Source organism: Mytilus edulis, chromosome 14, assembly GCF_963676685.1.
Source record: "Mytilus edulis chromosome 14, xbMytEdul2.2, whole genome shotgun sequence".
In the NCBI taxonomy this organism is placed as follows: domain Eukaryota; kingdom Metazoa; phylum Mollusca; class Bivalvia; order Mytilida; family Mytilidae; genus Mytilus; species Mytilus edulis.
This window is the reverse complement of record NC_092357.1, coordinates 50,130,033-50,142,572: the sequence shown is the minus strand read 5'-3', so window position 1 is coordinate 50,142,572 and position 12,540 is coordinate 50,130,033. Positions and strand designations below refer to the sequence as shown.

The 12,540-nt window shown below is 34.1% G+C and overlaps 1 protein-coding gene across 3 annotated transcripts in view; it reads right to left on the bottom strand.

Moving 5' to 3' along the window:
- LOC139502816 (frizzled-5-like) overlaps positions 1 to 12,540 on the bottom strand; it is a 69,673-nt gene that overhangs the window by 48,559 nt on the left and 8,574 nt on the right. Inside the window, exon 1 of one of the 3 annotated variants that reach the window (XM_071292422.1) lies at positions 10,178 to 10,281. The exons of 1 other annotated variant lie outside the window; for it this stretch is intronic. The gene's annotated coding sequence lies outside the window, so the exon portion shown is untranslated. Of the gene's footprint in view, positions 1 to 7,542; positions 7,673 to 10,177; positions 10,282 to 12,540 lie in introns of those variants that run through there. One more of the 3 variants, XM_071292420.1, reaches the window with a different exon arrangement.

Sequence of the window (12,540 nt, the reverse complement as noted above, 5' to 3'; positions counted from 1 at the left end):
TTGTTTGCTCTATGGTCGGGTTGTTGTCTCTTTGAAACATTCTCCATTTCCATTCTCAATTTTATATGGTGTCAATCAAAATGCACATGCACAATCACATAAATAATGTAACAGAAAAAAATTGCAGTTAAAAATACATACATGTAAGGTTAATAACCCTGTTTTTGTCGTTGTTTCGACGAAAACAATCAAAGATCAGCCACAGCCTTAAATGCTAAGAGGAGATGTGGATGCAAATATATGACTATTATCTATTACGAACGGACGTACAGACGGACAAGGGTAAGACTTAATGCCCCCTCCGCCGCGGCGTGATCATTAAAATATGACTGTAGACACATTAGCTAGCTTTTTTGAATTAATAGACTAATATTATAAAAGCGATGATCTGTAATCAAATAATCAAAATCAATGGTTTATTTAAACGCCTTATATGTCGATATAGCACCTGGGAAAATTAGACAGATATGTACAGTGGTACATGTTCATGTAATTTTGAACAATAATTATATCAACGGTAATCCCACATGTTTGTCTGTTGACAAGTATTATGTAGACATTAATTACTTGTAATTATTTTCCCGATCTATATTGCTGTCATGTTTATGACAAAACCAATTATCTCCCCTTCCTGATTTTGATTTACGAGGTGCGAAATGACTGACGCGTAATACAGAAATATTGACGACATGCATGTAGACGGATAAATAAGAAAATACAAAAATGGAGCAAAGACTGACAAGTTTAACGCAATGAACGATCAGAATGTTTCGAAAATGAACAACAGTAATGGTCATTGATCATGTGTTTTCTATCTTTGGCGTCCTGAAATTTTGAAACGGGGGCATTATTCCAGAAATTTCTTTTGGACGATTTTGTACTAAAATGACATATTTTTTAATCAAAGCAGGGCGTACCACCCGTCTATTCCCCTCTCCATCTGCCACCAGTATCGTTGACGTATTCCCCATATCTCCTGTATTCATATGCATAATAGTGTTTCTTTTTAAGTTTAATGTCGTTGGGTTGCTACCTCATCATTGACGTTAATCCGATACGGCTTCACATTAGCATGATTGCGCGCAGATTTGTAATATGAAGCGTAATATATTACACCAAAGACTCGTATACTCACACTTTAACAATAGTTATAAAATATAAGTCTTAAATTTCTGAGGTTTATAGTTTCGGATTTCACCAAATTAATCACCTAACAAAATACAGTTTAATGACCTGTAACCGGAATTTACACTCGAACTTGATTTGGACATACGAAGGCATTAATCAGACAAATTAGCGTTATCAGTAAAAATCCATGTTATTCAAAAAACAGATGCTATCAAAATCAGCAGGAATTAGCGGTTTTAAGTACCTCATCTAAACAGATGTCACAATATTTATATCTGGTTAATTGTACAAGACCTTCCGAATGTCAGGCGAGAATTTTCGACATGTTTTGTGACGCCATGTTATTAGATTCAACTAAAGACCACCCTTTGCAACATAACCAAGATGAACCCATGTTTAGATAGATATGTTTTGTGTTACATATGCTTTATATAACACCTGTATGAGTCTGTAAGATAAGTAAACTGAATTGAACTTGTATACATTGTATACAATCAACTCTTTACACAGAGTGCATCTTTCATTACGGATTTATCATTTAAGTCATCCTTTTTCATTTCAACTTTTACTTCAGGAATCCGTAAAATTATAATAAAATATAGCTTTAAAAATGTGTACTAGTATACCCGATACAAGACGAGGCTTTACAATGCCGCACATTAACAACTCTGATTACTCATGCTTTTAATTACGAATTTTATAATGATCGAGTAAGGTGTTTCTCCTGAGAACGATATTGAGGTTGGAGTGTATGGTATATTTTAATTGAGAGGAACAGTAGATAAAAATCCTCGCAAACAAAACTCGTGAGAGGTTTAGCTAGCTATAAAACCAGGTTTAATCCACCAATTTCTACAAAAGACACTGCCTGTACCAAGTCAGGAATAGTTATCCATTCGTTTAATGTGTTTGAACTTTTTGATTTTGCCATTTGATTAGGGACTTTTCTTTTTGAATTTTCCTCAGAGTTCAGTATTTTTCTTTTAATGAAATCAGCAATTCTAATACTATTATGTAGGAAAACCCTTGTTTTTCGAGTGTCCAGTACAGGTCTTGTTAGGGGCGGGGTAGTAAACAATATTTTATCTTTTACTCGTGTGCACTCGTTTGAGTTTAGTAAATAGGTAGCGAGTAGTAGGGATGAGCTACCAAATAGAAATAAATTCACGGCGAAGTTTTGTAAGATGCAACACCATTAAGTTGTTACGTAACCATAGGCGGATCCAGGGGGGAGGCTGGGGGCCTGTGTCCCCACTTTCGTCGGAAAAAATGGTTATATAAGGAATCACTGAAGCATGACTGGAGCGCTCCCACCCCTTATGTCAGTCAGCGGGCCCACCCTTAAGAAAAGTTCTGGATCCGCCAATGGTTACCGAAGTTATACCACTTTTTGGTTTGATGAAAACAATGGAAATGTCACTTGCCGTTACAAGAGGCGAAACCTGTCCACTTGAAAGCAGAACTTTGCAGCTACATTGTAGCTTTGCATGGACATAGTCTAGTTTTAAGCATGTATCATCACCCAATTTGTATACAGCAAGCAAAGCATTTACTCTACTATCCCCTTGCTAAGTGTGAAACATTATTAACATATTTATATATACTGGATGAGATAAAGGAAGATAATTCAGTGATAGATAGACACCGATAATAGAAACATTCTTTACAGAAAGCATGTTGATAGGAACATTTGCATGAATATATCTTGAAGGATATTCACATAAATTTATAATCAAAATGACATAAGATATTTTCTCCTCATAGATCGCAATAAATATAATTAACACGTGTGAAGCCAGAAAAGTGGAAAAGAAGGTGTTTAAATCCTATAAATTTTATATAAATCATCAGAATTAACGGCTAGACCAATTGAATTTCAGGCAATAGCAAATATCCCGGTTCAAAGACGTTGAAAAAAAATAAACTGACAAGACTAGAAAATGTAACCCCTCTAACTATAAGAAACATATGAAAACTATCATTTTCTATGTTCAGTGGATCGTGAAATTGGGGTAGACCCTCTAATTTGGCATTAAAATTTAAAAGATCATATCATAGGGAACATGTATACTAAGTTTCAAGTCGATTGGACTTCAACTTCATCAAAAACTACCTCGACCAAAAACTTTAACCTGAAGCGGGACAGACAGACGAACGAACGGACGAACGAACAGACGGACGAACGGACACACACACCAGAAAACATAATGCCCCTCTTCTATCGTAGGTGGGGCATATAAATCTAATTTGGCCTTAAAAGTAAAAAGATCAATTAATAAGGAACATGTGTACTAAGTTTCAAGTTGATTGGACTTTAACTTCATCAAAAACTACCTTGACCTAAAACTTTAACCTGAAACTCACACTTTTAATTACTATGTTCAGTAGACCATGAAAATAGGGTCAAAAGTCTAATTTGGTTTAAAAATATGAAAGATCATATCATAAGGAACATGTGTACTAAGTTTCAAGTTGATTGGACTTCAGCTTCATCAAAAACTACCTTGACCAAAAACTTTAACCTGAAACTGACACTTTAATTTCTATGTTCAGTGGACCATGAAAATGGTGTCAAAAGTCTAATTTTGTTTTAAAATAAGAAAGATCATATCATAAGAAACATGTGTACTAAGTTTCAAGTTGATTGGACTTCAGCTTCATCAAAAACTACCTTGACCAAAAACTTTAACCTGAAGTGGGACGAACGGACGGACGGACGCACAGACGAACGGAGGCACAGACCAGAAAACATAATGCCCCTCTACTATCGTAGGTGGGGCATAAAAAACAAACCTCTGTCAATTTTTAGAATAGATACTCTTTCCATTTACTTTTCAATACTCAAATTACCTCTTTGTGAAAAATGTTGCTGTCCGAGTTTTAAAGTATTTGACAAGTACTAATCGTCTAGATACCTTCATGACAAGACAGGACCTCATATTTAAATACCACCTCAAAAACAAGACACATTTTAATACTGCCTAAAGAAAACAAGACTGCCACAAGGACAGCATATTATTAACCACCTCGATAACCGAACGGTCACAAAGATCATTTCAATACTGCCTTCAGAACCAGACTGCCACTACGCCCACTTATCTCAATATTGCCTCCATATCAAGACTGCAATCAGCCACAGATAGTACAACACTGCCTCAAGAAAACAAGACTGCCACAAGACCGCATATTACTATCCTAAATAATACAAACACCATACAGTTCAATATACTGCCTTCAGAACCAGACTGCCACTACATCTATTTATCTCAATACCGCCCTCATAACAATATTGCTACTTGGCTTATATATTACCATGCATACTGCTTCAAGTAAACAAGACTGTTACAATTACCGCAACGATAACCGAACTGCCAAAAATATATATACCACAAATTCAATATGGCATGAGAACCAGACTCCTGCTACGCCCACATATTTCAAAACCGCTTTACCACTATATATAGGCCCATATATATATTTCAATACCAGTTCGAAAATAAGACTGTCACACGAACCGCATATTTTAATTTTTGAATTAATATACTGTGGATTTTAAATTTGACTTTAGATAAATGATGTAGTATAAATAAACAAGGACATTGGAAATTGAATTATCCAATGACTTTGATGTAACGGAGGACATGTTTGACTGTTACAAGAATGAGTCTTTCACCAGATTTTTACTTGTTACAAATGTATCAAATGTAGGTACATGTATACATAAATAACGTTGAGTAACAACTTAGTGAAACCAAGGACCTATATATATGCTAGTTATACGTCCTTGGTGAAACCCTTCCGTCCCCTGATTATATTCTAGCTTCGGACATTTCAAAGTCTATGTTGAAATTGTTAATTTTTTTTTATCTTCTAGAGATGAACAGCGATCCTTGTCGAGTGACAGTTTTGTAAACATGACCTTTGAGTACTCAGTCTGCATGACAGTTAATCTAGTGAAATTATGTAATTTCATTTCACCTTGTATTTAATTTAAACATGGCAAAGTGCATTATTAAGCAAACATTTCAAATTTTTTACTTACCGTCTACATGTATATATACGAACTACATCATAAAGTCAAATTTGTAAAAACCGTCACCTTTTTTCAACAAAACATAATTCACCCTCTCCTGTATATACTCCCTACATATTTTTTGTGGCAAATTCCATACTGACAATGATAAAGTTTTTCTATTTGGGATACGATAACTCTTGATATAGTTTTACATAACGATAATTTACACTTCAGTGTCAGATAAGCAATACATTATATACTCTGTATATCTGGTTACTTTAGTTTAATGGGCTCTGAGGGTGTATTCAAAACATTATTAAAAACAACCACAGGACAATGAGTGTTAACCTTTAGTAAATGAGGATATATTTTATACTTCTGTCTCAATAACAATTTATTTTAAATCCGATACACCAAGGACAACTCTTTCTGTATATATAACACTTGACTAGTTACTGCATTTGAAGAGTCACTGTCAATAGGTCACGTGACTAGTAAGCATTCGAAGAGTCAGTCAATATGTCACGTGATAAGTACGCGTTTTGAAGTGCCACAGTCAAAGGATATCATGTATGATAAAGTGCAGAAAATTAAGTATGCAAGATATACAATTCCGTATGGCTTTTGATTCTTGGTTAATTGCGAATTTACTATCTTTAACTTTTCAATCGTGTCATGTGAAATTGAATCCGAACCAGAAAGCGCTCAACTACTGCCTACTAATGACGTCACTGGTACCACTTATAATGTGTTTTATTTTGTGTCGTAGTATTGTTGTCTACTTATACCACATCTCCATTTTAATAAGTATTATCCATTTTCAAGGTTGTCTCCCTTTCGTTTTATTTCTGTAAGAGTTATCTCCCTTCGACAACGTTATTTGAAATATAACTATATATAAGATATGTATGATTTATGTGGAAACCAATGAAACATGTGTCAATAAAAATATTGATTTTGGAGATCAAAGCCAAAAATTATACAATATAACCCGTAAAGAACTACATTTTTCAAGACACTCACAAAAATATGAAACAATATGTAAGTTAATCACAATGTATATGCAGCTAAGTTCTAACCGTCAAAACTTTATCAACTTAAAATAGTCTATGTTTTCCTTACTTGACCCCGATGACCTCGATAGATTTGTTGTGAAGGCGAGATACTATATTAGATAGACAAACGAGATAAAAACTTACTAATTTGTAAATGGCAAATATTAATTGTGTTATTTATGAGAAAAATGATTTTTCAAAAATAGCATGACACTTGCAATACACTGTAGATACAAGACATTTGTCAGGTGACAGGCTCGGGTCACAGCAAAAAATGCATCCAATCTGAAGAAATGACATAAAGAAGGATGTCTTCAATTTGAGAGAATGATGAAAAGTTGTGTTGGAAAACTTCACCGCGCCCACAGTGTTATGTTAACAATCTGCTTGATTTAGTGTCTTGCAAATTAATGGCGTCACTGAATGGCGACTTTATTAATAAGTATTTTCACTATTTTGATAGAAAAAAATTAAGCAGATGTAGACAAACTGCCAAGCTTTTTTTCTGTGTAAGTGATATGTCTTTCGGGAATTTCCCGACAATTTTACAATTATTACTAATTATGTAGTTTCAAAAATAACATGATTATTATAAGTAATTTCTGACGAAAAACAATAAACAGACCATAATTTGTTTGCATATTCGTGTAATAATGTTGTAGTCACATATATACAAGACATTACAACTTCGTAGAATAAAATTGCAAAGCGAAGCCCAAGGCTGACAACACGGATAGTATATACATATGTATAGGTATGGAGGGGGGGGGGGTGAAAATAGCACCATCTAAATGTAAATGGGATGTGCTTTTCTGGATTTTCCTTCACCGAGAACGCTCAAAGCGATTGAAAGCCATTGATGTAGACACACATAATGTGAGGAGCAACACACAGTGACATAAAACAAGGAGCTATATGATCAAATTGGACCTTAAATTATAGATAAACAAATAAGTGATGGCCTTTCCATTGTTCCTTTGTGCCAAAATAAGAGATCTTTTAAACTCTTGACTCGGGTTAATATCACAACTACAGGCAGCTGAGGACTTGATCTTTGATATCAAATAATTCTGAAGTTCGACTTTCAGGATATCTATTCTTATCAATATATATATACAATCATCTTTTGGTATGCATGTAATTTTCAATGATGTGAATAATTGAAAATCTGCTGATAGAATCAATGGAATAAGGGAATCTTTAGGTCATTTTACATTGTTTAAAGTTGTATGTATTCCGTCACACAATGAACAAAGTCCTAAAACTTTGATAATAATTTTAGGGAGTGGTAGTCTAATCGTGGTATCGTATAAAACTTCTACAAAATTAAAAAAGTTTGCTTACCCCTTTTGCGCACTAAAATCAATTTCAAAATAGATAATCCATAAAATAAATATCAATGAAATGAACAACTAAGAAATATACATGCATTCACAATGTTATGATAACAGTCTATCGATAATCTCTTTCCCCACCTCCAACACAGCACGGGACCAATGATAAACACATTAGCTATATTATCTATCATATGTAAATTGTGCGTTTGACAAGCATGTAATAACAACAGCGAGGGGAATACATCTTTATCTTAAGAGATGAACATTTTGAATCTGCGTTTATTTGTTTTACAGCAGGGGATCTATCTGTGTTTTAAACAGAAAATTAGTTTAAAGTGCAATATTCGTGGGAACATCGTTATTTTTGAATGAATAATTAGTTATAATTAGATTTTGCATATATTCGATAATTAATGCATGTTTTACATATTTCCTTGTTATATAGTATGTTGCTCCATTCAAAAACAATGTGGAAATCAGAGTCGTTAACTATACAGCTCACAGCATCATTTCATTAACATATTTTTTCGGAATCTTGCATGTTACATTTTTCTAATTTTTTCTCTTTGTTCAATTATATAACTTCATTGCCAAAGAAAACCCTGATAGGTTAAACGAAACATAAAATTTTGACAGTGAATCAATTATAATTTTACACAAGGTACAAACAACACAAATATCAAGTTTATACAAATACAAATGTATAGAGTGTAGAGATACATGACCGAATGTGGTCCTCATTTTAACTATTTCGTGGATTCCCTTAAAATTAGTCATCAACATCAGACAAATTTCTTTATTTGTAATTCAAAATAGTTTGTAGCTTTTACATTCGTAGGTTGGGTCAAACTAATGATTTCCAATTTCTCTAACTTGACAATGAAGGAAATCGTGTTTCTCCTCGTCTAATATTTCACTTTCAGTATAATTTTACAATCTTCATGTTCTTGAAATTTTTCTTATATCAACGTATTTCGATGCCACAAACCATTTAAAATCGACATGATACGAGGCTATGCATTTTAAGAGAATTAACTTTCACAAAATTTTATTACACCTGTCACATATTTCTTGGATTTTGTCGTTTGAAGGGGGTATACGTTTCGTTTTCACGGGTCAAATGATTATTTTAATCAAGTACAAATTATAACAAAAATAAGAATAAATGCTTTCATTTTTGTTATTTGTCAATTGAAATAAGCGATTATATTTTTTCAATCTTTCCACCCAAATTTTTTTTTATAAATTCAAAATATTAAGAACCAAACAATTATAAAGAAAAATGTATCCCACCCCTTTCCAAAAGCAACAGAATATAAAGTAAGAAGAACAATTTGAATGATTGGAGTCTTACTACAAATTTAAGATTTAAGACCACCTTCATGCGAAAATAAAAGGCTATTGAATAGGATTAAAACTGTTGATAACTTGAATATTTAGAATTACTAACAAGATCGTAAAAACATCCGTAGCATATTTCATTTTATCTTCCTGTTAGCACATTATCGTAAAACGGTGAACTTGATTACTATCGAACTTGCTTTTAATTATAAATTTATGTTCCCTCTTACTGTGCGGGGCACGAAGACTGCAATTTGATCTATAATAACTAATCAAAACTTCTGCAAATCCTAAATTATAAACAAATTATGACACACTTGTACAAGTAATCACTTCCAGCTGGCCACCAACTACAGACGACAAGCGATGCCAAACAGATATTCGGAACTGATGTTCTTAATGCATTGTTGTTTATAGACGATGCATTCCGATTGTCCAGCGTTAACGCATTTGTTTTCATAACAAATTGCCTTTGTAGCTGTCTGATTGCGAGCCTTATGACTATGAACGTTATTTCTTGTATTGAATGCATCCTTTCCAATGAAACAATGAACCTACGGGCAAGTTTAGGCGAGCAAAATGATCGAGCGTATCGTATATTATAATCATATATTTTTTTTTCTAGAAAAAGTCATTAAATATGACCATTGTATTTTTTTTTATAACTTAACCGAAATTGCAAAAGAGATACTATTTATCTGGAATTTTAGCGTCGAAATTGGGTTTAAATAATCATACCAAGATCAAGACCAAGGACGTTATAACGCTCATGGTGAATTTAATCCAATTTTTCACTGGTCAACCTTTAATGTTTATAATAAGTGGATTAAGAGAAAATCGCTGAGGGTTGCAATTGTGCACCATCTAAAATTACATGCCTTTCCCACATAACATATATTTTACGTCTTGTAAAGTTTGGCTTTCAGCCCTTTCTTGACACCAAAATGCTTTGCACGCGTCTAGTCGTGTGAAATATCATAGATAACTAAACCTCTATTTAGGTTCAGATCCACACATGCATCAAATAGCATGTTTGCATATTGCCAAGAATGCACAAATTAACATTTGATCCTATCGACTTTAGTATTTTTGTTGGAAAAAATTTACATGTATGAAATAGATAAACTAGACGCTCTATATGTTTTGTGATAAAAATACCAACGGACTGACGGACGGACATTAAACAAAACGAACGGCATTCAGGATCACTATTGGAATTCAAAGACAACACCCCGCTTCTTTGTTTTCCCACCCAGATAATTTTCTTTCTTAACAAATAGATAAGTAAACAATTACCTTACCTATACATTGTCCGACATTTTATGTACCAAGTGAACACCTTTCTTTACAAGCCCATGACGACATAATGTGTTGAGTGATTTATTTCCCTGCCGAAGGTGACACTTGAAATTTACATCGTTGTCAGTTTCCCATGCCATGTTCATTTACATATGTAGAGTGCGATGTCATTTTTTACATTTAATCCATTACTTAGCTATATGTCATGAACCGTGTATTTTCGTACATTTGTTATATCTGTTAAATTGCCACTAATTGAATACAGAATGATTGATCAATGGTTTCTTGTTTGCTTTACGTCCAGTGACAAATATTTCGTGCATTTTCAAGGCGAATACCAGGGTTGGTTTCAGGATTTTGCATTAGACGAGGAGTAAAATGATTCAATGAATCTGGGGACCAATTAATGTCTTTGATTTCAGTAGGTCCAGGGCCCTCACCCTTACAGCAGAAGCTGTTGTTTCTGATCGCGGGTATTCACTTTTTGTATTTATCTCAAAAAAGTTTGACAAGATCATCTGCAGAGGCGGATTTAGAGGTGCCCCCTCCCTTTCTGGGAAAAAAGTGTTGATTATGTAGGGAATCACTGAAGCATGACTGGAGCGGGCCCCCATCTTAGGCAGTCAGGTGGCCCCAATTATGAAAATTTCTGGATTCGCCATTGTTTTGGTACTTAGTAATATCATGCTTTTAAAATATGTTTGTTAATGACCAGTGGCGGATCCAGAAATGTTCATAAGTGGGGGCCCACTGACTAACCTGAGAGGGGCCCGCTCCTGTCACGCTTCAGTGATTCCCTATATAAGCAACCAATTTTTTTCCTAAAAAGGGGGGCCTGCCCCCCTGGGCCCCCTCCTAAATCCGCCTCTGATGACAATTTTAAGGCTAGTATTATATCGATGACCAAAGTTTCCCCCAATATTGTTTTTTTCAGGATTAACCTATCTGATTTTATTCTGACCACAAATGAATCACTATGCAGTACGTCTGATTCTCTGCTATGATTGCGCTCTTCATTTAGGAGATAAAATCCTGATGTTTTGCAAGTTGGTCGTGTTTACATGTGTTGATTATTGTTGATATAAGCTGATATACTTATCTATCGTAAAACGGATGCAAAAGAAGTGAGATCATATAATGTCTGGCAAAACATTTCAAATATCGTTAAACGAATGATACTAAAATATTTTACAATGGAAACCAACAGTATGCTCTCTTGAAATAGGATCTTATCATTATCTTTCGAAAAAAAAAAGTTGAATATTATCAAAAATTTTTTTACAATAAAATTGAAAATAAGCAGTCCTTGAAAAAAAGGATATCGAAAGTAACTATCTTGACTATTTTTAGTCTGGATGAGATACCGATCTTTCCTCAAATAAAATTAGTAATGAGAAGAGTAGTGCCTTGAAATGAAAAGCATGAATCTACGATTTTATGAATAAAGTAAAGTAACGGTTCAATATATATATATTCTCTGGGCATTGAATTGGGAAGTAACAGAAACATTCCAAGAGCACAAAGATTATGTAAAAAATGTGGAGTCCTAGATGACGAATTTCATTTCTTTTTGTATTGTGACATTAACATATCATTGCGTTCTAATGTTTTTGCTTATCTAAAAGAATATGTATCATAATTTCAACATCTTGATACATTTAATAAACTAAAACACATTCCAAACCCCATTCCTGAACTTGTTTGTCATATTGGAGTCTTCTTTAAGCAGTCTTTAGAACTGAGGGGTCAGACTCATTTCAGACAAGCTCATTATTGTGTTTTAAACATCAATTTATAATTTGAACTCTTAAGATATGTTCTGTTATATTGTATTGTATTGTGTTTAAAATGTATAAATGTTTGTTTGTATTGCTTGACCCTTACGGGTGTAATTTTGCAATAAAGATATATATATATATAGATTCTACCACTGCATCGAGTGTAACACGATATTTATCCACTCGAGACAGTTAAATTTTCAAAACACGAGAGTGGATAAATATCGTATTACACGAGATTTGGTGGTGGAATCTGTTTCTCTAAGGATTTTCTAACATTATCCACCTTCTTTTCGAATGATCTGCAAACAGATGGGTGACTGGGGTATAGAAATATGGTCACTTGGTCTTCTCCCGACCGGAAGTAAAACGCTTGCCTAAATGGGGCGTCCGTTTGGCTGTGCGGGATGTATCAAGTTTGCAGTCACGTCCGGTCAGAAGGGGACGTTAAATCCGATGGCTCGTGTAAAGAGAGTGCCACGCTCTTTGCACGTTGAGAACCCTTAAAACAACTCTTTGAGGGGTCCGTAGGTGACCTGTTGCAAGGTAAAATTTCTGTCACTATCCAATATACCCTCATTTTCCAG